At 47.0% G+C, this 24,973-nt stretch overlaps 2 long non-coding RNA genes across 4 annotated transcripts; both read right to left on the reverse strand.

The window, feature by feature from the left end:
• Positions 1-1,516: 1,516 nt before the first annotated feature.
• On the reverse strand, positions 1,517-12,354 carry LOC128787870 (uncharacterized). Of its 2 annotated transcripts, XR_008430885.1 has the most exons (6): positions 11,982-12,354; positions 11,411-11,479; positions 5,293-5,758; positions 4,881-4,987; positions 4,207-4,348; positions 1,517-3,576 (listed from the first exon to the last, which is right to left on the reverse strand). It is a non-coding gene; the product is annotated as an uncharacterized LOC128787870 (long non-coding RNA). The 2 variants fall into 2 exon arrangements; XR_008430886.1 differs by lacking the exons at positions 11,411-11,479; positions 11,982-12,354 and adding an exon at positions 7,835-7,958.
• Positions 12,355-14,855: 2,501 nt separating this feature from the next.
• LOC128787947 (uncharacterized) lies at positions 14,856-24,690 on the reverse strand. Of its 2 annotated transcripts, none has more exons than XR_008430911.1 (5): positions 24,236-24,690; positions 18,128-18,593; positions 17,716-17,822; positions 17,042-17,183; positions 14,856-16,411 (listed from the first exon to the last, which is right to left on the reverse strand). It is a non-coding gene; the product is annotated as an uncharacterized LOC128787947 (long non-coding RNA). The 2 variants fall into 2 exon arrangements; XR_008430912.1 differs by lacking the exon at positions 24,236-24,690 and adding an exon at positions 20,670-20,793.
• Between the last annotated feature and the right edge of the window lie 283 nt (positions 24,691-24,973).

Here is a 24,973-nt window from a genome sequence, read left to right on the forward strand (position 1 = left end):
CAGGGGCGCCGGGCTCCGGCCCTCTGGGCTTTATTCTCCGGCGCCCCCGGCCCCGCGGCTGCGGGGAAAGAAGGAACGGGGCGACGGGAAGAGAAGAGGGCTAGCAGGGCATGAGAAAGGGTAGGGAGGGAGGTCGGGCTGTGGAGGAAAGCGGGAGGGCAAGGGAAAGGCCGGGAGCGGGGAAGAGGGATGGTGCACAGAGGAGGGAGAGAAGAGGAATAGAACGGAGGAGCGGGATAGGGACAGAGCAGGAAGGAGTGGGGGGGGGGGGGGCGCGGGGTGTCGGGTTTGCGAGGGAGAGGAGGGGAGAGGGTCTGCGGACAAAGAACAGGAATACGGGGAGGAGGAAGGAAGGATGGAGGGGGGGACGAGAGGGGAGGCCGAAAAGGGAGAGAAAGGGGTCGGCTTTGGGGAGAGCGGGAAATGGGGGAAAGAGAGAAAGAAGAGGAATACGGGGAGGAAGAAGGAGGGGTAGAGAGCGGGACAGGACGGGGAGCCTCAGAGAGCCCCGACTCCACCCGAGCCCGCCCCGGCGGCCCGCCCTGCTCGGGATGCTGCGCTCGGCGGAGCTCGGCTCGGTTCGGCCCCGCTCGGCTCCTCGCCTACACTCGGGCTGTTCTCCGCTAGACTCGGCTGGATTCGCCTCTTCGGCGCAGCTCGGCTCGGCTCAACTCGGAGCCGCTCGCTCCGTTCGCCTCCATTCGCCTCCGCTCGGCTCCGCTCGACTCGGCTCGGCTCCGCTCGACTCGGCTCGGCTCCGTTCGGCTCCGCTCGGCTCCATTCGCCTCCGCTCGGCTCCGCTCGACTCGGCTCCGCTCCGTTCGGCTCCGCTCGGCTCCATTCACCTCCGCTCGGCTCCGTTCGGCTCCGCTCGGCTCCATTCACCTCCGCTCGGCTCCGCTCGGCTCCCCGCGGCAGCGCGCCTCCCGCGCACGCGCACAGCTCGCCGCTCTCCTGCCGCCGAGCCCCGCGCCCGGCCCGGCCGGCGCACGGAAACCCCCGCGCCACATTAGACCCAGCAGTTTCTGCGCTAAACCCTTTCTGTCCTAGAAGGAGATAACTTCTCTACCTCCTTCGTCTCCTCACTTTTCTTCTTGGATTTCAAAATCAGAGTTACAAAAACCTACTCACAACTACAAGATTTAGTAAGTAGCCAATAATGTAGTCCCGTCAATTTCATAACCTACAGAACACGTTATACTTATGTTTCCACAATTAAAAAAAAAAAAAAAAAAAAAATCACACAAGAGTCCTACTCACTGTGTCAAGCCTTATTTAAAACACACCAAAGAAAAAAAAAAAAAACCAAAAAAACCCAACCCCGAAAGAAATAGTTCCACAACCAAAACAGAACAAACAAGTAACACTAACTAAAACCCCACGTCCAAATACGCTCTGTTTATCAGTCACCAACCCGAAAAATCTCTTTTCTACGTAGCTCGTTTGTATACCTCCTCACAACTAACCTTATCCTTTCCAAACACTAAATTGCAAATCAAAAAACTTACACGTAACATAAACTCTTCAAATAACATTTATACACTCATACCCCAAATGACAGGTAAACCACCAAAAGTAAAATTACTCAAATCATTACAAACAAATACTTGTACAATATTTAGTTACAAAACAACCCCCAAACCACACCAAACCACAAAGAAGTTACCTCAAAACAGCAAACCTACAATTTAAAACAATTAACCCACTAAGACCAAACAGAACAATAATACAAAAAAAAAAAAAAAAAAAACACCAAAAAAAAAGAACACCCACCCAAAAATACCCAATCACTCCAACACAAATTTACTTCTCAGGATCAAAATCGTACAACCTTTTAACAACCTAATTCTATTAGTTCTACATCTCTTTTAACACCTAAAATAACTACAACTCACACTTGAAGCACATCAAATGAACTTACTTATTAACTAACCAAATCAAACAATAACACATGTATAACGTTAAATAAATTACTGCCAAATATGAACATCTTTAAACATACTACCTTACAAAATAAAACAACTGTTCATTTTTTATTATTCACACACAATCATAAATAGAAAACATTTTTAAAAATATATAAATTGATGAAATCACAAGAAATCAATTTACAAAACCATTACTAATTTTTTTTTAAAAAATTAATCAATCACACATAAAAAATAACTAAATACTATTTTCAAAAATTAAAACATCGCTGAATAACTTAAATCATTATTAAAAACTAAAATACTCATCTTATTAATAATTACTGCTTTTTATCTCCCCTACCGATTTAAATTTTTACATAGAACTCTACAAAAATCCTTAACAAGTAGATTTATAACTTACATTTTAAAACATATATAGATAAACATACTTAACAGGAGTGATCACCACACCAAACAAGTAAACTAACCAAAAAAACCCCTAATAAAATACTAATATATTCATAACACAAAAACCCCAAATCATTAACATAAAAACCCATACGAACACATGAAAATACCTACAGTAAAAAAAAGACGTACCTTAATGAACAATATTCACACCTTAATAATTCATTATAAACTCTTACCAATTAATGATTAACATGACTTGATACCAATAAAATACAAGAAAATGTTACTTTAGCCAATAAGCAGAATAAAATGTTATACCTAATAACTTAAAATCACACTTTATTAAAAATATAAGACAGTAAAGCAACGTATCATAAAAACTCCCATTATTAGCACTACACAGATGTACAGAGATACGCATATATCTATATACAGGTAGATCATATACCCATCTCAACAGCAGCATCTGGGACCGATTCCTGTTTTCTCTCTTGTCTCCTAAATTTATTAGCCACAGAGGATGGAGTAAGGAAATCATTTTATTTATCACCTTGTTCTCCAGAAACCTGAAAAACAAAATGAAACAGAACAAAAAGAAAAAAAAGAAAAGAAAACCACATTTGAAAGGCAGATCCTCACCAGCAGCTGGTCCATCTCCTACGGGGGACCATATTCTAGGGCACTTTTGGTGCACTTGCCTGAACCTGTCAGGGCACTCTGTGCTTGCAGAAGAGATTTTTTTTGTCAGGGAGAGGCAAGGGGAGGAGAAATAATGTTCTAGACAGCTCAAATCCATTACTGTGCCACTTCCTGTGCAGCAGGTCCTGTGACAGGATGGGAACTGAGGCTGCTTGAAATTTCAAAGCTAAAGACACCAGCACAAGGTGTCCTTTTGCTTTGTCAAGGAAGTGATTCCCAAATCACACAGCCCCCCCACCATCGTCCCTCCCACCACCACCTGAAAGCCTCTTGATTCTCTTCTCAAAAACACAAGGGACACCTCAGCGTTCAGCAAGTTCTGCCAGTGCAGCCCTCGGTGCCCCCGTCTCCAGGTCTGTCCCCCTTGCTTTCATCCTCAGCCACGTCATTCTTCAGCCGTGGACAGGAAATTGTCCCCACGTCTCCCGTACTTGGCTGGTTACCTTTTCTCTAAGCCGTGCAGGACCCACGAGAGGAGGCTGTGATCCTCTATCGGCTCATGGGCAGCTCTAGAGGTGACACGGGCAGCACTCTGTCGTATCTCCAGAATAGGACTCTGAAACAGAAAATGCAACTTGTTCTTTTACAGCCAAGATCTGATTATCTAAAATAAAATGAGCAATCTGGCTGGTACCCGATCAACTTCCAGCTAAAATGAACACCGCCTGTTCTCAGCAACTCCAGAGAAGGAAAGACATTCTCCCTTCAACGCTTCACACCACAGGTGCTGCTCTTACAAGAAGTATTCAGGTAGCAAGACAGTTTTCTCTTTTTGTCCGAGGTTTTGATACCTGAAATCCTCAGGGTGGATGCTCCCAAACCTGAGAGCTCCCGGCAGGCGAGTTTCCCTCCTGCCGAAGCACTGTGCAGGTGACAAACGTGCTGGCTGGGGAAATACAGACCCCAAAAAGAAAAGGCCCCGACTGCAGGAGCAAAACCACGGCACCCACGTGAGGCTCCACGATGGCAGGAACCGGTCCCAGTTTCAGGGGATAAGGATGGGACCGGTTTAGACACAACCTAAATTATTTCCCCCTCCACACATCCACAAAACCAACAAGGAACAGATTTTCAAGAGGACCAAGGCAGAATCAGCTGCTCCTTTCTGGTTTGTACTTGAGATCTTGAGGCCATACAAGCTTTTGTGGTTTGGGGTATTTGGGAACTGTTCTTTTTCAATTCTTACCTGGGAGCCCTGGTCACACAAAGGACTGCTGAGAAGGGAAAGAATGACCCGGAAAATCCTCTGGTAGACATAGAGCTCACAGCAATGTTTGTCACGCAGCCCTTCCCCAAGAAATCTGAGGATCCACTCGTGCTGTTTTGTACTGGAAGCCATAAAGAAAAATACCACCGTCAGACATTCAGACATTTCCAAAGGATACATGCTCCTAAGAGCACAAAACCCCGGTTCCCTCTGAGTGCCAGCTCAGGGCTCACCACAGCTTCTTCTGGACTTCTCAATTTCCATTCCTATCAAATTTAATCGCTAACATCCATTGGGAACAGTCAGTCTGCAGCCCAAACATGCAGTGGAAATGGAATTTTAGAAGTTGCTGTTTCTAAAATACTTCAGTTGAACTCCAAGTTACTCACCTAAACTCAAAGAGGAATTGTAGCTAGCCGGGGCAGAACTTTCTTTTCTTGTGCTCACAGAGCATACGCAGCACAACTCCTTGTGCGCTAGTATTAAGAAGACAACAAAAACCTCACAGAAATAACATTTTGAATTCCTACATGAAACATAAGAAAGACGCTTCTAATTAACTACCCGCGGGAGCATGAGGTTTCATTGTATTTTTGCGGCTGTTTCTAATACATTTCTGAAGAATTACTGGGTACCTAAAATGGGACTCTTACCTCAAAATCAAAACTGTAGAAAAGCTGGAGAAAACCTGGTACCTTCCTCAGGTCCAAATACCGGTGTGACAGAAGGAATCTCTTTACCCTTATGTACACGTGCTCCTCTGTAAAGAGAAAAGGTTGGCATGGTGGAGGAGGACAGCGCTCCCAATCCACAAGCACGGACGACAATTCCTGGAAGCTGCAGTCAGTGAGCGTGCAGCGCTCCGAGCTGGGAGAACAGCCCGGCAACTGCAGAAGGCCTTTGCTCTGAGGCGCATTCCCATTGCTGCCCACCCTCCCCCCTTCTCTTGCCCAGGAGGAAAAGCTCAGGCAAGAGCGCACGGAGCACAGAGCAGGTGAGGGGATCGACACTCCCCAGGGCTCTGCTTTTCACCCCAGCAGTGACACACGCAGCACGTCCCAGTACCTGGCTTCAGGATCTGCTGTGCCACACGAGCAGCGCAGAGGGTGAGGGAGAAGGTGAACCTGAGGCTTGGCTGCCTGATTCCCTTCTGCACGGCATCCAAGAGATACGGCAACGGCAAGGGCCCAGGGAGAGAAGCCTGAAGCACAGCCCAAATGAACACAGCGGGAGCAGGAAGACATCGATCAGCTTCCGGGACATTTCACGGGTCACACAGGTAAGAGCCCCAATTCAGCAAACCTGAGGCTTTGGCGACGTCAGGATCAAAACACCCGGAAACCTGTGAGAAAGAAACCGAACTGCAGCCGGCTAAAAGCCGTCCCTGCCTCAAACTCCTTCAAACAACTTGCTCACGAGGAGGCAGGGATTGATTCAATACTCATCAGCCCATCTGGCCGAGGTCAGAGCTCTGTGCCCACCCAGGACACGGCAGCCAGCAGGGACCCTTCTCCCACTCTCCAGCACGGACCTGTGAAGCCAGGGAGAAGTTTACAGAACAGAAGCAGCCAGAAGATGCTCTCTACTTCCATACGCTCTCTGATCGATCACTCCCAAGGAAAGTCCCCACGGATCGGAAGCAACCACCTCTCATTTCTCCTCCGCAATCATCACTGCCTTGCCTTTCTGTGCGTTTCCTCCCGTGCCCGTCCCCAGAGCACCTTTAGTCCATCTTTTGTTCCCAACCGCAGCTCTCCAGCACAAATGCCACTCCTCACACACACAAAGCAAACGGTCATCTGCTTCAGCTTTTGGCTTAGAAAGTAAAAACCTCAGCGCGTCCGGCTACGTGATTAAAACACAGAGACGCACGGGTGGACATAGATGGAAAGCTTTTCAGGAGAGAAAAGAGCTGATTCGCTAGCACGCTTCCATACAGCTTCAGAAAAATCAGAATCCATAGCAACTCCTAAGACCCCTGCTGAGGAACCCAGCCCTCCTGGGGACACCCAATGCAGCAGCTACGGGAAAAGCATGGGAAAAGCCAAACTTGGGGTGAAAAAAAGATGACATCAATACAGCAGCCTGTAAAAAGCCTTCACCCAGCAACAGTGGGAACCAGTCCCATTTGCTCCGTCCCTGCTTTTTGGGATGACACAAACAGGAAATGAAAACACGTGAAACACAAGGCACGCCTATAGGGTGTACCAGGTGCTCCTTTTGGCAGCGTGGATGACAAAGGTCTCTCTGCGCACTTACAGGCAGCCCGGTTTCAATCCATCCTTAGCCCAAGCCTTCCTCGCCTCCCATTCGCCAGCGCTCTGCTCTGGCCTTTGGAGCGCTGGCCCCGTCCTCCCGCAGCAGCACGGCACCGGAACACAGCGAGGCAAAGCGTGTGCCGGAGCCGCCCGTGCTGTCAGCGTAGCTGTCAGCTGCCGGCGGTGGGCAACTCCGGCCCTGCGGGCAAGGGGGAGACGGCTCGGGCACCTCCAGCGGCTGCTCTGCCCCGATGCTTTCGCGTTCTCCTGCATTTCCCTGCAGCGGAGGGGGTCCGGGACGGGGGCGGATCGTGTCAGAGTGGAGACGGCGGGGAAGCACGGGGAGGCGGCGGGAACGCGGCGGGACGAGACAGCGACGCGGCGGGACGGGGACGGCTCGCTTGACCTTCCAAAGATGGCGGCAGGAGGGGCGGGGAAAGCCGGGGCCCCGCTCCGCCGCCTGCGCGCCGCCCCGGCGGCATTTTCCGGCACGCGGTCGCTTCCAGCGTCTAGAGAGGGACGCGCGCGGGGATCGGGAAAGGGGAGTGCAGCCCTGTTCCGACGCCGCTCGCCCCCCGCCCGCCGCCCCCGGCCCGTGAGCGCTGCGACCGCGCCTCCGCCGCCCGCCGAAAGCGGCCCCGCCGGGCCGCCCTCGCCGCTGCCCTTCTTCTCGGTCATCGGGTCCCTTTGCTCTCCCGAATCTCCTTCACCCCTCCCCTCTATTTACAGACACCGCCCCGCTTGCCGCTCGCTCCCTCCCGCGCCTCGCCCTTCCCACGCTCGGCAGCCGTCCTTCCCCCCTCAGCCGGCACCCAGCGGCGAGGGGCAGGGCGCTGGCTGGGGGGGGCTGCAGTACCGCTCTCTGTCCACAAGGCGGCAGCACCGCCGCCGGCCACAGCCGGGGGCTGCCGCTCGCCCGGAGGGAAGGGAGGCAGAAAAGAACAGGGGCGATCCCCTTGGAAAAATCCTGAAAAATAAATGGCCCAAAACCACCCGCACACAAACTAAAACACACTGCCTCTAACCCAATAAAACCCCTCCAAAATCCTTTTCTTTTAAACTCTCTAGAACTATCTTTCATATTTATACTTTTCACATTCCCATTTATCATGTATATTGATGCATGATGTTATTTCGATTCTATATTAAATATCTTCTTCCTATGACTTCTATTTATTTATATTTTATCTTTTTATATATCCAGATATATTAATATACATTTCTATATTTCTATTGCAAAAATAGTTCTGTTATTTAAAATAAAAGCCCTGCCTGTAAGCAAATTCTAGCTCTATGATATTAATATTAACGATCTCTTATTTAAAAGAAAAATGCTGCCTGAAACCCACCCGCCCGCGGCGCAAGTGCGGCAACAGCCCGTGTCCGCAGTACTGGCAAGGCCGCGGGAAATCCCGGCGGGGCGGCCCCTGCGTGGCGCGCGGGCAGTGCAGCACGCGGACCACGATTTTCCCGCGCTTTTTTTTTTTTTTTTTTTTTTTTTCTATCCGCCATATTGAGAAGGTCAAGAGTGTCCCGGCCGCCGCGACACTTTCAAGATGGCGGCCGCGTGAGGCCCTCGGAAGGGAGAGGCGTTTTTGCCGATGCCTGTCGGCGCCCGCTCAAAACCTGACCGCCCGCGCAGCCGCTGAGCTCACAGTCCGTGGCCACGACACGGGTAAAAGCGAAAAAAATCCCGCGGGACGGCGCCGGCGTCAGGGTGCCGTGCAGGCAGTGCAGTAGACAGACCGAGGTCCTCCTTTTTCCCGCCTTTTTTTGCCGCCATATTGGGAAGGTCAAGCGAGTCCGCGACAACCCACTCCCAAGGTGGCGGCCGCGGGAGGACCTCGGGCGAGGGCTGCAGTACTGCACTCTGGCCACAAGGCGGCGGCACTGCCGCCCGCCCTGGGGCTGCAGGCGGGGAAGGCGCGCAAAGAAGAACAGGCGCGACCCCCTTCAAAACATCCTCTGCAATAAATGCCCCTAAACATCCCGCACGAAACCGAAAAACACCGACCAAAAAAAAAAACAAAAAAACCCTGCCTCTAACCCAATAAGAACCAAAATAAAAAATCTTTTCTTTTAAGCTATATTTCAATCTATATTATTTTTATATTTTTTATATTTATATTCACATTTTGATTTAAAATGTATACTGATGTATAATGATAATTTTATAATTTCTTACATTCATTCATATTACTTAAAGTTTATTTTATTTTATATTTTTATGCATGTCTTAATATATTGATTACATATTTCTATATTTAGATTGATATTTCTAAAAGGTTTATATTGTTTATAATAAAACCCCTGCCTCTACCCAAGTCAAAACCTAAAAAAAAACCCCTTTCTTCTAAACTGTGTTTAAATTTATCTATGTTTTTCGCATTTCTATTGAAATTTGCATTGTAAATGTAGATTGATGGATGGTGTTATTTATATTCTATATCTTCCTATCACTTATTTTTATTTACACTTTATATTTTTTATCTATCTTTATACATTGATTATCTATTTCTATTTTTAGAATTATATCAAAATAAAATGTATATTCATATTTTTTAAAATAAAAACCCTGCCTCTAACCAAATAAAAACCAAAGAAGCCCTTTCTAATTTATTTTATTTCTATTTTTAATTTTTATAATAAAAGCCCTGCCTACTACCAAATAGAAAATTTTAAAAACCCCTTTATTTTAAACTATATTTGAATATTTTTCTATTTATGCTTTTGATATTTACATTTATAGTTTCTTACATATTATATTACAGTATATTGATGTACTATATTTAGATATATAAAATATATGACATGTCATGTGGTATAATAAGACATATACAGTATCATATCCATTATGTATTGTATCAATTTCTATGATTTTGTATTTTATATCTATCTACATATATTAATTATACATTTCTAGATTGATATTTTCTATGGATTTGATTTATATGTATAATCTATATTCATATGTACTTATATAAACATACTCTAAAATACTCTATAGAGTATAAAATACTCTATATCAAACATTAGAACATCTTACGGTGATAGATAATATTATTTATGTTACATGTTCTATTTATATGTATTCTATTTATATTTAAAATGGAAGTTTTATATTCCCATTTTTATATTTCTAGATTTGTTTTCTTACATTATAGTTATAGTTATAATTTTGCATTTAAGATCCAATACCTAAAACTAAAATGCCAATACAAACAGCAACAAATTCCCACCCATACCGTCCAAAAATATTAGAATGGCTCCACCAGCCAACCAACTACCAGCAAAAAAAACCCACACTACACTCTTTTCACTAACAATTCTTATCACATCACAAAAATTAAACAAAAATGAAAAAAAAACCCTATACAATCCCACACAGCAAATCACAAAAACCACTAAAAAGAAAAAAAAAAAATCCAACTAACTTACTAAACTCAAAACCCTAAAACAGACCCTGAACGTTACTAAAAAAAAAAAAAAACAAAAAAAAAAAAACTCTACCTCAACACTAACTCATAAAGAGAACCCAATACGCTATAAAATAAACTTAAAAAACCACCAAACCAATTACCGATATAAAAAAATCTAAACCACTAAGAAACAAAAAAATCACCACCCAAATAAAATAACTACCGAAAAAAATCCACCATATAAACAACCATGTTCCCAAAAATAAAACGAATAAAAACCAGCAACCAAATACATCAAACTACAAAAAAAAAAAAAAAAAAAAAAAAAAAAAAAAAAAACTTCAATTAACAACAACAAAAAAATGATTCCTAACTCAATAAACCCATAATGCCTCAAACCATCATCAAAACTAAAATACCACCTGGAAATAAACACCAAGCCAAAAGATAAATGGAACCATAAACAATATCTCCCAGATTCTCTGCAACAACAAAACATACACGACAATCAAACATACCAAATGAATAAAACCTCTATAATACAATCAACAATAATGCAATGACCAATATTACAAAAACCTCACTAATGAACTACAGGACACTGCCTCAAACCCACCAAAACGAACACTACATACTCACGCTAATAAAAGCCACCACAATCCAATTAAAAACCTAACCGCTACTTCATGCCACGACCCATAAAAAAACATTGTAAACCTTAAAATATATAATTTTAAATTATCTTTTTATAATATAAAAATATTATTTAAAAACCCAACCAAAAAAATCAAAACAAATCAAAACCAAAAAAAATCCACCAAATTCCACAAAAATGAAATCCAACAACAAAACTCAATCCAAATAAATCCTTGCCATCAGCACCTGAACCAAGAACCATAACATTCAAGAAGTACACCATGTCCCTTAGCATACACCAAGCACGAACAAAAGAAAACGATACAATCAATTCCTAAGAACCACCTCCAAAGCGCTACAACCAAGGACCTTCGGAAAATGAAAAGCCGCGCTGCCGGCACCGGGCGGAGCGCGGCTCCCGGCAGGAAAGCGGCTCCTGCGGCAGGCAGAGGCGGCGCCGCGCCGGGAGCCCCCCGCCCGCTCCCCCTGCCCGGCGGGGCCGGCACCGGGCCCAGGGGGCCCCGGCGGCGCCCGAGCCCCGCGCCCGGAGCGGACGGAGCGGCCGGCACCGGCCGGCACCGGCGCAGCGCCCGCGCCGCCTCTCCCGCCCGCCGGCCCGGCAAAGCTCCCCTCGGCTCCGCACGCCTCGCTCCGGCGCGGCTCCGGCAGTCCCGCGCCAGCCCGGCCGCGCCCAGGTCCCCTTCCACCTCGGCAGCTCCCCGGGCAACGCCAGCAGCTTCCCGCGCCACAGCCTTGGCTGCCGGGCCAGGGGCACAAGAAGCGCCCTCCAATGCAGCGGCACAGCCCGATCCCAACCCTTCAAACGCTGCGAGAGCTGCAGCCTCCTTCAATTCAACCCCCGGAACTGACGCCACACTCAGGTGCTCGCCTCACTTCAACAAGGGCAAATAAATGTGTTCTCCCCTTCAGTTTCAGCCCCTGTAAGAGCAGAAAAGAAGGGCTTGTCCTCAAATGAAATCCCTCAAGTTGTGGGAATCTTTCAAACCAGAGGGTTTTGGGAAAGCTGCAAAAGGCAGGCCTCAGAAACAGCAGAACTGCGATTCGAGCTAAGCATAAGATTTGTCAGCAGAAAAATTATATAAGAAGCAGAGGTGAACTACAAATAGAACAATGGGCTGTGTATTGTCGATTCCCTGACACCCCTGGGATACCCCTAACATCCTGGAAAAGGCAGGTTTTCCTTCAATCAATACCCTCAAAACCACACGTGAAAGGGGATCCCCCACCAGTTCAGACACGGTCAATAATGGAAGACAAGTCGCTACCCTCAATTTGAATTTCTTTCCTACTCAAAATACTTTTTTTTCTTTTTTTTTTTTTTTTTTTTTTTTTTTTTCTGGGAGCACCGGGGAGGGATTGGCAAGATGAAATTTAAAAGGGAAAGGAGAAATGTCCCCGCTACAAATGCACATGGGCTCACCTGTTTGGCTGCCGCTACCTGGCACAAAGGTTTGTCCCTCGGCACCTCCTCTGAGCAATGCTCCAGGTATCCAAGTGCGTATCCAGGTGATCCCCCAGACCCTGTCCGAAGCTGTCACCGTCCTTCCAAGGACAGCCCCAGGAGCCACCCATAAACTCCTCTTCTCCAGCAGCTCCCTGTAAAATCAGCTGAGGCAAAGCCCCTAAAACAGCTGCCGGCAGGAGCCGGCCCCTCCTTATCCTCACAGTTCACACCTGGGGCTGCTCTGGCTTTCTTTCCAAATGAATTTAGAGACAAATTCCTATTTTTACCAATACCTATAAAAACGAAGCACTTGACAGGATGTAGTATTCTACACAGCCCCCTCGGGGGGACGGCACCCGGCATGACCCCCCTCATTCGCCACCCACCTGCTCCTCCGCCGCAGCGTGCCTCCCTCTCCTAGGGACCTTAGGGTGCCCCAAATGACACCAGAGCCCCGAGTCTTCACCCCTTTTTCCTGGCCCCCAAAGAAGGCACAGAAAGAGTCTTAACTGCCCTGGACAGCAGCCCAGCACTTGCTTCCATCCCTTTCCACATGTACATCCCCCCCGAAAGGGACTCTGCCGCAACAAGAAAAGGGGGCAGCCCCCAGAAGGGTCGAAGCTCCTGCCCAGCCTCGCTGTCACGGGCGAGGGGCAGAGAGAGGGAGCGGCAGAGACGGCGGGGACGCGGCACGGACGGCACGGCACAGAGCGGGGGCCGCTCTCAGCGCGATGCCGGCAAAGCCGCAGGTCCGGCGGGGCCGGGCGGGGTTTGACCGGCACGGGGGGATCCGCCGAGAGCCTCCGGCCCCGTGCGGGGACTCCCGCAAGGGCCCAGGGGCGCCGGGCTCCGGCCCTCTGGGCTTTATTCTCCGGCGCCCCCGGCCCCGCGGCTGCGGGGAAAGAAGGAACGGGGCGACGGGAAGAGAAGAGGGCTAGCAGGGCATGAGAAAGGGTAGGGAGGGAGGTCGGGCTGTGGAGGAAAGCGGGAGGGCAAGGGAAAGGCCGGGAGCGGGGAAGAGGGATGGTGCACAGAGGAGGGAGAGAAGAGGAATAGAACGGAGGAGCGGGATAGGGACAGAGCAGGAAGGAGTGGGGGGGGGGGGGCGCGGGGTGTCGGGTTTGCGAGGGAGAGGAGGGGAGAGGGTCTGCGGACAAAGAACAGGAATACGGGGAGGAGGAAGGAAGGATGGAGGGGGGGACGAGAGGGGAGGCCGAAAAGGGAGAGAAAGGGGTCGGCTTTGGGGAGAGCGGGAAATGGGGGAAAGAGAGAAAGAAGAGGAATACGGGGAGGAAGAAGGAGGGGTAGAGAGCGGGACAGGACGGGGAGCCTCAGAGAGCCCCGACTCCACCCGAGCCCGCCCCGGCGGCCCGCCCTGCTCGGGATGCTGCGCTCGGCGGAGCTCGGCTCGGTTCGGCCCCGCTCGGCTCCTCGCCTACACTCGGGCTGTTCTCCGCTAGACTCGGCTGGATTCGCCTCTTCGGCGCAGCTCGGCTCGGCTCAACTCGGAGCCGCTCGCTCCGTTCGCCTCCATTCGCCTCCGCTCGGCTCCGCTCGACTCGGCTCGGCTCCGCTCGACTCGGCTCGGCTCCGTTCGGCTCCGCTCGGCTCCATTCGCCTCCGCTCGGCTCCGCTCGACTCGGCTCCGCTCCGTTCGGCTCCGCTCGGCTCCATTCACCTCCGCTCGGCTCCGTTCGGCTCCGCTCGGCTCCATTCACCTCCGCTCGGCTCCGCTCGGCTCCCCGCGGCAGCGCGCCTCCCGCGCACGCGCACAGCTCGCCGCTCTCCTGCCGCCGAGCCCCGCGCCCGGCCCGGCCGGCGCACGGAAACCCCCGCGCCACATTAGACCCAGCAGTTTCTGCGCTAAACCCTTTCTGTCCTAGAAGGAGATAACTTCTCTACCTCCTTCGTCTCCTCACTTTTCTTCTTGGATTTCAAAATCAGAGTTACAAAAACCTACTCACAACTACAAGATTTAGTAAGTAGCCAATAATGTAGTCCCGTCAATTTCATAACCTACAGAACACGTTATACTTATGTTTCCACAATTTAAAAAAAAAAAAAAAAAAAAAATCACACAAGAGTCCTACTCACTGTGTCAAGCCTTATTTAAAACACACCAAAGAAAAAAAAAAAAACCAAAAAAACCCAACCCCGAAAGAAATAGTTCCACAACCAAAACAGAACAAACAAGTAACACTAACTAAAACCCCACGTCCAAATACGCTCTGTTTATCAGTCACCAACCCGAAAAATCTCTTTTCTACGTAGCTCGTTTGTATACCTCCTCACAACTAACCTTATCCTTTCCAAACACTAAATTGCAAATCAAAAAACTTACACGTAACATAAACTCTTCAAATAACATTTATACACTCATACCCCAAATGACAGGTAAACCACCAAAAGTAAAATTACTCAAATCATTACAAATACTTGTACAATATTTAGTTACAAAACAACCCCCAAACCACACCAAACCACAAAGAAGTTACCTCAAAACAGCAAACCTACAATTTAAAACAATTAACCCACTAAGACCAAACAGAACAATAATACATATAAAAAAAAAAAAAAAAAAACCAAAAAAAAAGAACACCCACCCAAAAATACCCAATCACTCCAACACAAATTTACTTCTCAGGATCAAAATCGTACAACCTTTTAACAACCTAATTCTATTAGTTCTACATCTCTTTTAACACCTAAAATAACTACAACTCACACTTGAAGCACATCAAATGAACTTACTTATTAACTAACCAAATCAAACAATAACACATGTATAACGTTAAATAAATTACTGCCAAATATGAACATCTTTAAACATACTACCTTACAAAATAAAACAACTGTTCATTTTTTATTATTCACACACAATCATAAATAGAAAACATTTTTAAAAATATATAAATTGATGAAATCACAAGAAATCAATTTACAAAACCATTACTAATTTTTTTTTAAAAAATTAATCAATCACACATAAAAAATAACTAAATACTATTTTCAAAAATTAAAACATCGCTGAATAACTTAAATCATTATTAAAAACTAAAATACTCATCTTATTAATAATTACTGCTTTTTATCTCCCCTACCGATTTAAATTTTTACATAGAACTCTACAAAAATCCTTAACAAGTAGATTTATAACTTACATTTTAAAACATATATAGATAAACATACTTAACAGGAGTGATCACCACACCAAACAAGTAAACTAACCAAAAAAACCCCTAATAAAATACTAATATATTCATAACACAAAAACCCCAAATCATTAACATAAAAACCCATACGAACACATGAAAATACCTACAGTAAAAAAAAGACGTACCTTAATGAACAATATTCACACCTTAATAATTCATTATAAACTCTTACCAATTAATGATTAACATGACTTGATACCAATAAAATACAAGAAAATGTTACTTTAGCCAATAAGCAGAATAAAATGTTATACCTAATAACTTAAAATCACACTTTATTAAAAATATAAGACAGTAAAGCAACGTATCATAAAAACTCCCATTATTAGCACTACACAGATGTACAGAGATACGCATATATCTATATACAGGTAGATCATATACCCATCTCAACAGCAGCATCTGGGACCGATTCCTGTTTTCTCTCTTGTCTCCTAAATTTATTAGCCACAGAGGATGGAGTAAGGAAATCATTTTATTTATCACCTTGTTCTCCAGAAACCTGAAAAACAAAATGAAACAGAACAAAAAGAAAAAAAAGAAAAGAAAACCACATTTGAAAGGCAGATCCTCACCAGCAGCTGGTCCATCTCCTACGGGGGACCATATTCTAGGGCACTTTTGGTGCACTTGCCTGAACCTGTCAGGGCACTCTGTGCTTGCAGAAGAGATTTTTTTTGTCAGGGAGAGGCAAGGGGAGGAGAAATAATGTTCTAGACAGCTCAAATCCATTACTGTGCCACTTCCTGTGCAGCAGGTCCTGTGACAGGATGGGAACTGAGGCTGCTTGAAATTTCAAAGCTAAAGACACCAGCACAAGGTGTCCTTTTGCTTTGTCAAGGAAGTGATTCCCAAATCACACAGCCCCCCCACCATCGTCCCTCCCACCACCACCTGAAAGCCTCTTGATTCTCTTCTCAAAAACACAAGGGACACCTCAGCGTTCAGCAAGTTCTGCCAGTGCAGCCCTCGGTGCCCCCGTCTCCAGGTCTGTCCCCCTTGCTTTCATCCTCAGCCACGTCATTCTTCAGCCGTGGACAGGAAATTGTCCCCACGTCTCCCGTACTTGGCTGGTTACCTTTTCTCTAAGCCGTGCAGGACCCACGAGAGGAGGCTGTGATCCTCTATCGGCTCATGGGCAGCTCTAGAGGTGACACGGGCAGCACTCTGTCGTATCTCCAGAATAGGACTCTGAAACAGAAAATGCAACTTGTTCTTTTACAGCCAAGATCTGATTATCTAAAATAAAATGAGCAATCTGGCTGGTACCCGATCAACTTCCAGCTAAAATGAACACCGCCTGTTCTCAGCAACTCCAGAGAAGGAAAGACATTCTCCCTTCAACGCTTCACACCACAGGTGCTGCTCTTACAAGAAGTATTCAGGTAGCAAGACAGTTTTCTCTTTTTGTCCGAGGTTTTGATACCTGAAATCCTCAGGGTGGATGCTCCCAAACCTGAGAGCTCCCGGCAGGCGAGTTTCCCTCCTGCCGAAGCACTGTGCAGGTGACAAACGTGCTGGCTGGGGAAATACAGACCCCAAAAAGAAAAGGCCCCGACTGCAGGAGCAAAACCACGGCACCCACGTGAGGCTCCACGATGGCAGGAACCGGTCCCAGTTTCAGGGGATAAGGATGGGACCGGTTTAGACACAACCTAAATTATTTCCCCCTCCACACATCCACAAAACCAACAAGGAACAGATTTTCAAGAGGACCAAGGCAGAATCAGCTGCTCCTTTCTGGTTTGTACTTGAGATCTTGAGGCCATACAAGCTTTTGTGGTTTGGGGTATTTGGGAACTGTTCTTTTTCAATTCTTACCTGGGAGCCCTGGTCACACAAAGGACTGCTGAGAAGGGAAAGAATGACCCGGAAAATCCTCTGGTAGACATAGAGCTCACAGCAATGTTTGTCACGCAGCCCTTCCCCAAGAAATCTGAGGATCCACTCGTGCTGTTTTGTACTGGAAGCCATAAAGAAAAATACCACCGTCAGACATTCAGACATTTCCAAAGGATACATGCTCCTAAGAGCACAAAACCCCGGTTCCCTCTGAGTGCCAGCTCAGGGCTCACCACAGCTTCTTCTGGACTTCTCAATTTCCATTCCTATCAAATTTAATCGCTAACATCCATTGGGAACAGTCAGTCTGCAGCCCAAACATGCAGTGGAAATGGAATTTTAGAAGTTGCTGTTTCTAAAATACTTCAGTTGAACTCCAAGTTACTCACCTAAACTCAAAGAGGAATTGTAGCTAGCCGGGGCAGAACTTTCTTTTCTTGTGCTCACAGAGCATACGCAGCACAACTCCTTGTGCGCTAGTATTAAGAAGACAACAAAAACCTCACAGAAATAACATTTTGAATTCCTACATGAAACATAAGAAAGACGCTTCTAATTAACTACCCGCGGGAGCATGAGGTTTCATTGTATTTTTGCGGCTGTTTCTAATACATTTCTGAAGAATTACTGGGTACCTAAAATGGGACTCTTACCTCAAAATCAAAACTGTAGAAAAGCTGGAGAAAACCTGGTACCTTCCTCAGGTCCAAATACCGGTGTGACAGAAGGAATCTCTTTACCCTTATGTACACGTGCTCCTCTGTAAAGAGAAAAGGTTGGCATGGTGGAGGAGGACAGCGCTCCCAATCCACAAGCACGGACGACAATTCCTGGAAGCTGCAGTCAGTGAGCGTGCAGCGCTCCGAGCTGGGAGAACAGCCCGGCAACTGCAGAAGGCCTTTGCTCTGAGGCGCATTCCCATTGCTGCCCACCCTCCCCCCTTCTCTTGCCCAGGAGGAAAAGCTCAGGCAAGAGCGCACGGAGCACAGAGCAGGTGAGGGGATCGACACTCCCCAGGGCTCTGCTTTTCACCCCAGCAGTGACACACGCAGCACGTCCCAGTACCTGGCTTCAGGATCTGCTGTGCCACACGAGCAGCGCAGAGGGTGAGGGAGAAGGTGAACCTGAGGCTTGGCTGCCTGATTCCCTTCTGCACGGCATCCAAGAGATACGGCAACGGCAAGGGCCCAGGGAGAGAAGCCTGAAGCACAGCCCAAATGAACACAGCGGGAGCAGGAAGACATCGATCAGCTTCCGGGACATTTCACGGGTCACACAGGTAAGAGCCCCAATTCAGCAAACCTGAGGCTTTGGCGACGTCAGGATCAAAACACCCGGAAACCTGTGAGAAAGAAACCGAACTGCAGCCGGCTAAAAGCCGTCCCTGCCTCAAACTCCTTCAAACAACTTGCTCACGAGGAGGCAGGGATTGATTCAATACTCATCAGCCCATCTGGCCGAGGTCAGAGCTCTGTGCCCACCCAGGACACGGCAGCCAGCAGGGACCCTTCTCCCACTCTCCAGCACGGACCTGTGAAGCCAGGGAGAAGTTTACAGAACAGAAGCAGCCAGAAGATGCTCTCTACTTCCATACGCTCTCTGATCGATCACTCCCAAGGAAAGTCCCCACGGATCGGAAGCAACCACCTCTCATTTCTCCTCCGCAATCATCACTGCCTTGCCTTTCTGTGCGTTTCCTCCCGTGCCCGTCCCCAGAGCACCTTTAGTCCATCTTTTGTTCCCAACCGCAGCTCTCCAGCACAAATGCCACTCCTCACACACACAAAGCAAACGGTCATCTGCTTCAGCTTTTGGCTTAGAAAGTAAAAACCTCAGCGCGTCCGGCTACGTGATTAAAACACAGAGACGCACGGGTGGACATAGATGGAAAGCTTTTCAGGAGAGAAAAGAGCTGATTCGCTAGCACGCTTCCATACAGCTTCAGAAAAATCAGAATCCATAGCAACTCCTAAGACCCCTGCTGAGGAACCCAGCCCTCCTGGGGACACCCAATGCAGCAGCTACGGGAAAAGCATGGGAAAAGCCAAACTTGGGGTGAAAAAAAGATGACATCAATACAGCAGCCTGTAAAAAGCCTTCACCCAGCAACAGTGGGAACCAGTCCCATTTGCTCCGTCCCTGCTTTTTGGGATGACACAAACAGGAAATGAAAACACGTGAAACACAAGGCACGCCTATAGGGTGTACCAGGTGCTCCTTTTGGCAGCGTGGATGACAAAGGTCTCTCTGCGCACTTACAGGCAGCCCGGTTGCAATCCATCCTTAGCCCAAGCCTTCCTCGCCTCCCATTCGCCAGCGCTCTGCTCTGGCCTTTGGAGCGCTGGCCCCGTCCTCCCGCAGCAGCACGGCACCGGAACACAGCGAGGCAAAGCGTGTGCCGGAGCCGCCCGTGCTGTCAGCGTAGCTGTCAGCTGCCGGCGGTGGGCAACTCCGGCCCTGCGGGCAAGGGGGAGACGGCTCGGGCACCTCCAGCGGCTGCTCTGCCCCGATGCTTTCGCGTTCTCCTGCATTTCCCTGCAGCGGAGGGGGTCCGGGACGGGGGCGGATCGTGTCAGAGTGGAGACGGCGGGGAAGCACGGGGAGGCGGCGGGAACGCGGCGGGACGAGACAGCGACGCGGCGGGACGGGGACGGCTCGCTTGACCTTCCAAAGATGGCGGCAGGAGGGGCGGGGAAAGCCGGGGCCCCGCTCCGCCGCCTGCGCGCCGCCCCGGCGGCATTTTCCGGCACGCGGTCGCTTCCAGCGTCTAGAGAGGGACGCGCGCGGGGATCGGGAAAGGGGAGTGCAGCCCTGTTCCGACGCCGCTCGCCCCCCGCCCGCCGCCCCCGGCCCGTGAGCGCTGCGACCGCGCCTCCGCCGCCCGCCGAAAGCGGCCCCGCCGGGCCGCCCTCGCCGCTGCCCTTCTTCTCGGTCATCGGGTCCCTTTGCTCTCCCGAATCTCCTTCACCCCTCCCCTCTATTTACAGACACCGCCCCGCTTGCCGCTCGCTCCCTCCCGCGCCTCGCCCTTCCCACGCTCGGCAGCCGTCCTTCCCCCCTCAGCCGGCACCCAGCGGCGAGGGGCAGGGCGCTGGCTGGGGGGGGCTGCAGTACCGCTCTCTGTCCACAAGGCGGCAGCACCGCCGCCGGCCACAGCCGGGGGCTGCCGCTCGCCCGGAGGGAAGGGAGGCAGAAAAGAACAGGGGCGATCCCCTTGGAAAAATCCTGAAAAATAAATGGCCCAAAACCACCCGCACACAAACTAAAACACACTGCCTCTAACCCAATAAAACCCCTCCAAAATCCTTTTCTTTTAAACTCTCTAGAACTATCTTTCATATTTATACTTTTCACATTCCCATTTATCATGTATATTGATGCATGATGTTATTTCGATTCTATATTAAATATCTTCTTCCTATGACTTCTATTTATTTATATTTTATCTTTTTATATATCCAGATATATTAATATACATTTCTATATTTCTATTGCAAAAATAGTTCTGTTATTTAAAATAAAAGCCCTGCCTGTAAGCAAATTCTAGCTCTATGATATTAATATTAACGATCTCTTATTTAAAAGAAAAATGCTGCCTGAAACCCACCCGCCCGCGGCGCAAGTGCGGCAACAGCCCGTGTCCGCAGTACTGGCAAGGCCGCGGGAAATCCCGGCGGGGCGGCCCCTGCGTGGCGCGCGGGCAGTGCAGCACGCGGACCACGATTTTCCCGCGCTTTTTTTTTTTTTTTTTTTTTTTTTCTATCCGCCATATTGAGAAGGTCAAGAGTGTCCCGGCCGCCGCGACACTTTCAAGATGGCGGCCGCGTGAGGCCCTCGGAAGGGAGAGGCGTTTTTGCCGATGCCTGTCGGCGCCCGCTCAAAACCTGACCGCCCGCGCAGCCGCTGAGCTCACAGTCCGTGGCCACGACACGGGTAAAAGCGAAAAAAATCCCGCGGGACGGCGCCGGCGTCAGGGTGCCGTGCAGGCAGTGCAGTAGACAGACCGAGGTCCTCCTTTTTCCCGCCTTTTTTTGCCGCCATATTGGGAAGGTCAAGCGAGTCCGCGACAACCCACTCCCAAGGTGGCGGCCGCGGGAGGACCTCGGGCGAGGGCTGCAGTACTGCACTCTGGCCACAAGGCGGCGGCACTGCCGCCCGCCCTGGGGCTGCAGGCGGGGAAGGCGCGCAAAGAAGAACAGGCGCGACCCCCTTCAAAACATCCTCTGCAATAAATGCCCCTAAACATCCCGCACGAAACCGAAAAACACCGACCAAAAAAAAAAAAAAAAAAAAACCCTGCCTCTAACCCAATAAAAACCAAAATAAAAAATCTTTTCTTTTAAGCTATATTTCAATCTATATTATTTTTATATTTTTTATATTTATATTCACATTTTGATTTAAAATGTATACTGATGTATAATGATAATTTTATAATTTCTTACATTCATTCATATTACTTAAAGTTTATTTTATTTTATATTTTTATGCATGTCTTAATATATTGATTACATATTTCTATATTTAGATTGATATTTCTAAAAGGTTTATATTGTTTATAATAAAACCCCTGCCTCTACCCAAGTCAAAACCTAAAAAAAAAACCCCTTTCTTCTAAACTGTGTTTAAATTTATCTATGTTTTTCGCATTTCTATTGAAATTTGCATTGTAAATGTAGATTGATGGATGGTGTTATTTATATTCTATATCTTCCTATCACTTATTTTTATTTACACTTTATATTTTTTATCTATCTTTATACATTGATTATCTATTTCTATTTTTAGAATTATATCAAAATAAAATGTATATTCATATTTTTTAAAATAAAAACCCTGCCTCTAACCAAATAAAAACCAAAGAAGCCCTTTCTAATTTATTTTATTTCTATTTTTAATTTTTATAATAAAAGCCCTGCCTACTACCAAATAGAAAATTTTAAAAACCCCTTTATTTTAAACTATATTTGAATATTTTTCTATTTATGCTTTTGATATTTACATTTATAGTTTCTTACATATTATATTACAGTATATTGATGTACTATATTTAGATATATAAAATATATGACATGTCATGTGGTATAATAAGACATATACAGTATCATATCCATTATGTATTGTATCAATTTCTATGATTTTGTATTTTATATCTATCTACATATATTAATTATACATTTCTAGATTGATATTTTCTATGGATTTGATTTATATGTATAATCTATATTCATATGTACTTATATAAACATACTCTAAAATACTCTATAGAGTATAAAATACTCTATATCAAACATTAGAACATCTTACGGTGATAGATAATATTATTTATGTTACATGTTCTATTTATATGTATTCTATTTATATTTAAAATGGAAGTTTTATATTCCCATTTTTATATTTCTAGATTTGTTTTCTTACATTATAGTTATAGTTATAATTTTGCATTTAAGATCCAATACCTAAAACTAAAATGCCAATACAAACAGCAACAAATTCCCACCCATACCGTCCAAAAATATTAGAATGGCTCCACCAGCCAACCAACTACCAGCAAAAAAAACCCACACTACACTCTTTTCACTAACAATTCTTATCACATCACAAAAATTAAACAAAAATGAAAAAAAAACCCTATACAATCCCACACAGCAAATCACAAAAACCACTAAAAAGAAAAAAAAAAAATCCAACTAACTTACTAAACTCCAAACCCTACAACAGACCCTGAACGTTACTAAAAAAAAAAAAAAAAAAAAAAAAAAAACTCTACCTCAACACTAACTCATAAAGAGAACCCAATACGCTATAAAATAAACTTAAAAAACCACCAAACCAATTACCGATATAAAAAAATCTAAACCACTAAGAAACAAAAAAATCACCACCCAAATAAAATAACTACCGAAAAAAATCCACCATATAAACAACCATGTTCCCAAAAATAAAACGAATAAAAACCAGCAACCAAATACATCAAACTACAAAAAAAAAAAAAAAAAAAAAAAAAAAAAAAAAAAACTTCAATTAACAACAACAAAAAAATGATTCCTAACTCAATAAACCCATAATGCCTCAAAACTAAAATACCACCTGGAAATAAACACCAAGCCAAAAGATAAATGGAACCATAAACAATATCTCCCAGATTCTCTGCAACAACAAAACATACACGACAATCAAACATACCAAATGAATAAAACCTCTATAATACAATCAACAATAATGCAATGACCAATATTACAAAAACCTCACTAATGAACTACAGGACACTGCCTCAAACCCACCAAAACGAACACTACATACTCACGCTAATAAAAGCCACCACAATCCAATTAAAAACCTAACCGCTACTTCATGCCACGACCCATAAAAAAACATTGTAAACCTTAAAATATATAATTTTAAATTATCTTTTTATAATATAAAAATATTATTTAAAAACCCAACCAAAAAAATCAAAACAAATCAAAACCAAAAAAAATCCACCAAATTCCACAAAAATGAAATCCAACAACAAAACTCAATCCAAATAAATCCTTGCCATCAGCACCTGAACCAAGAACCATAACATTCAAGAAGTACACCATGTCCCTTAGCATACACCAAGCACGAACAAAAGAAAACGATACAATCAATTCCTAAGAACCACCTCCAAAGCGCTACACCAAGGACCTTCGGAAAATGAAAAGCCGCGCTGCCGGCACCGGGCGGAGCGCGGCTCCCGGCAGGAAAGCGGCTCCTGCGGCAGGCAGAGGCGGCGCCGCGCCGGGAGCCCCCCGCCCGCTCCCCCTGCCCGGCGGGGCCGGCACCGGGCCCAGGGGGCCCCGGCGGCGCCCGAGCCCCGCGCCCGGAGCGGACGGAGCGGCCGGCACCGGCCGGCACCGGCGCAGCGCCCGCGCCGCCTCTCCCGCCCGCCGGCCCGGCAAAGCTCCCCTCGGCTCCGCACGCCTCGCTCCGGCGCGGCTCCGGCAGTCCCGCGCCAGCCCGGCCGCGCCCAGGTCCCCTTCCACCTCGGCAGCTCCCCGGGCAACGCCAGCAGCTTCCCGCGCCACAGCCTTGGCTGCCGGGCCAGGGGCACAAGAAGCGCCCTCCAATGCAGCGGCACAGCCCGATCCCAACCCTTCAAACGCTGCGAGAGCTGCAGCCTCCTTCAATTCAACCCCCGGAACTGACGCCACACTCAGGTGCTCGCCTCACTTCAACAAGGGCAAATAAATGTGTTCTCCCCTTCAGTTTCAGCCCCTGTAAGAGCAGAAAAGAAGGGCTTGTCCTCAAATGAAATCCCTCAAGTTGTGGGAATCTTTCAAACCAGAGGGTTTTGGGAAAGCTGCAAAAGGCAGGCCTCAGAAACAGCAGAACTGCGATTCGAGCTAAGCATAAGATTTGTCAGCAGAAAAATTATATAAGAAGCAGAGGTGAACTACAAATAGAACAATGGGCTGTGTATTGTCGATTCCCTGACACCCCTGGGATACCCCTAACATCCTGGAAAAGGCAGGTTTTCCTTCAATCAATACCCTCAAAACCACACGTGAAAGGGGATCCCCCACCAGTTCAGACACGGTCAATAATGGAAGACAAGTCGCTACCCTCAATTTGAATTTCTTTCCTACTCAAAATACTTTTTTTTCTTTTCTTTTTTTTTTTTTTTTTTTTTTTCTGGGAGCACCGGGGAGGGATTGGCAAGATGAAATTTAAAAGGGAAAGGAGAAATGTCCCCGCTACAAATGCACATGGGCTCACCTGTTTGGCTGCCGCTACCTGGCACAAAGGTTTGTCCCTCGGCACCTCCTCTGAGCAATGCTCCAGGTATCCAAGTGCGTATCCAGGTGATCCCCCAGACCCTGTCCGAAGCTGTCACCGTCCTTCCAAGGACAGCCCCAGGAGCCACCCATAAACTCCTCTTCTCCA

The sequence above is a fragment of the Vidua chalybeata genome, chromosome 5 (genome assembly GCF_026979565.1).
Source record: "Vidua chalybeata isolate OUT-0048 chromosome 5, bVidCha1 merged haplotype, whole genome shotgun sequence".
Lineage (NCBI taxonomy): Eukaryota > Metazoa > Chordata > Aves > Passeriformes > Viduidae > Vidua > Vidua chalybeata.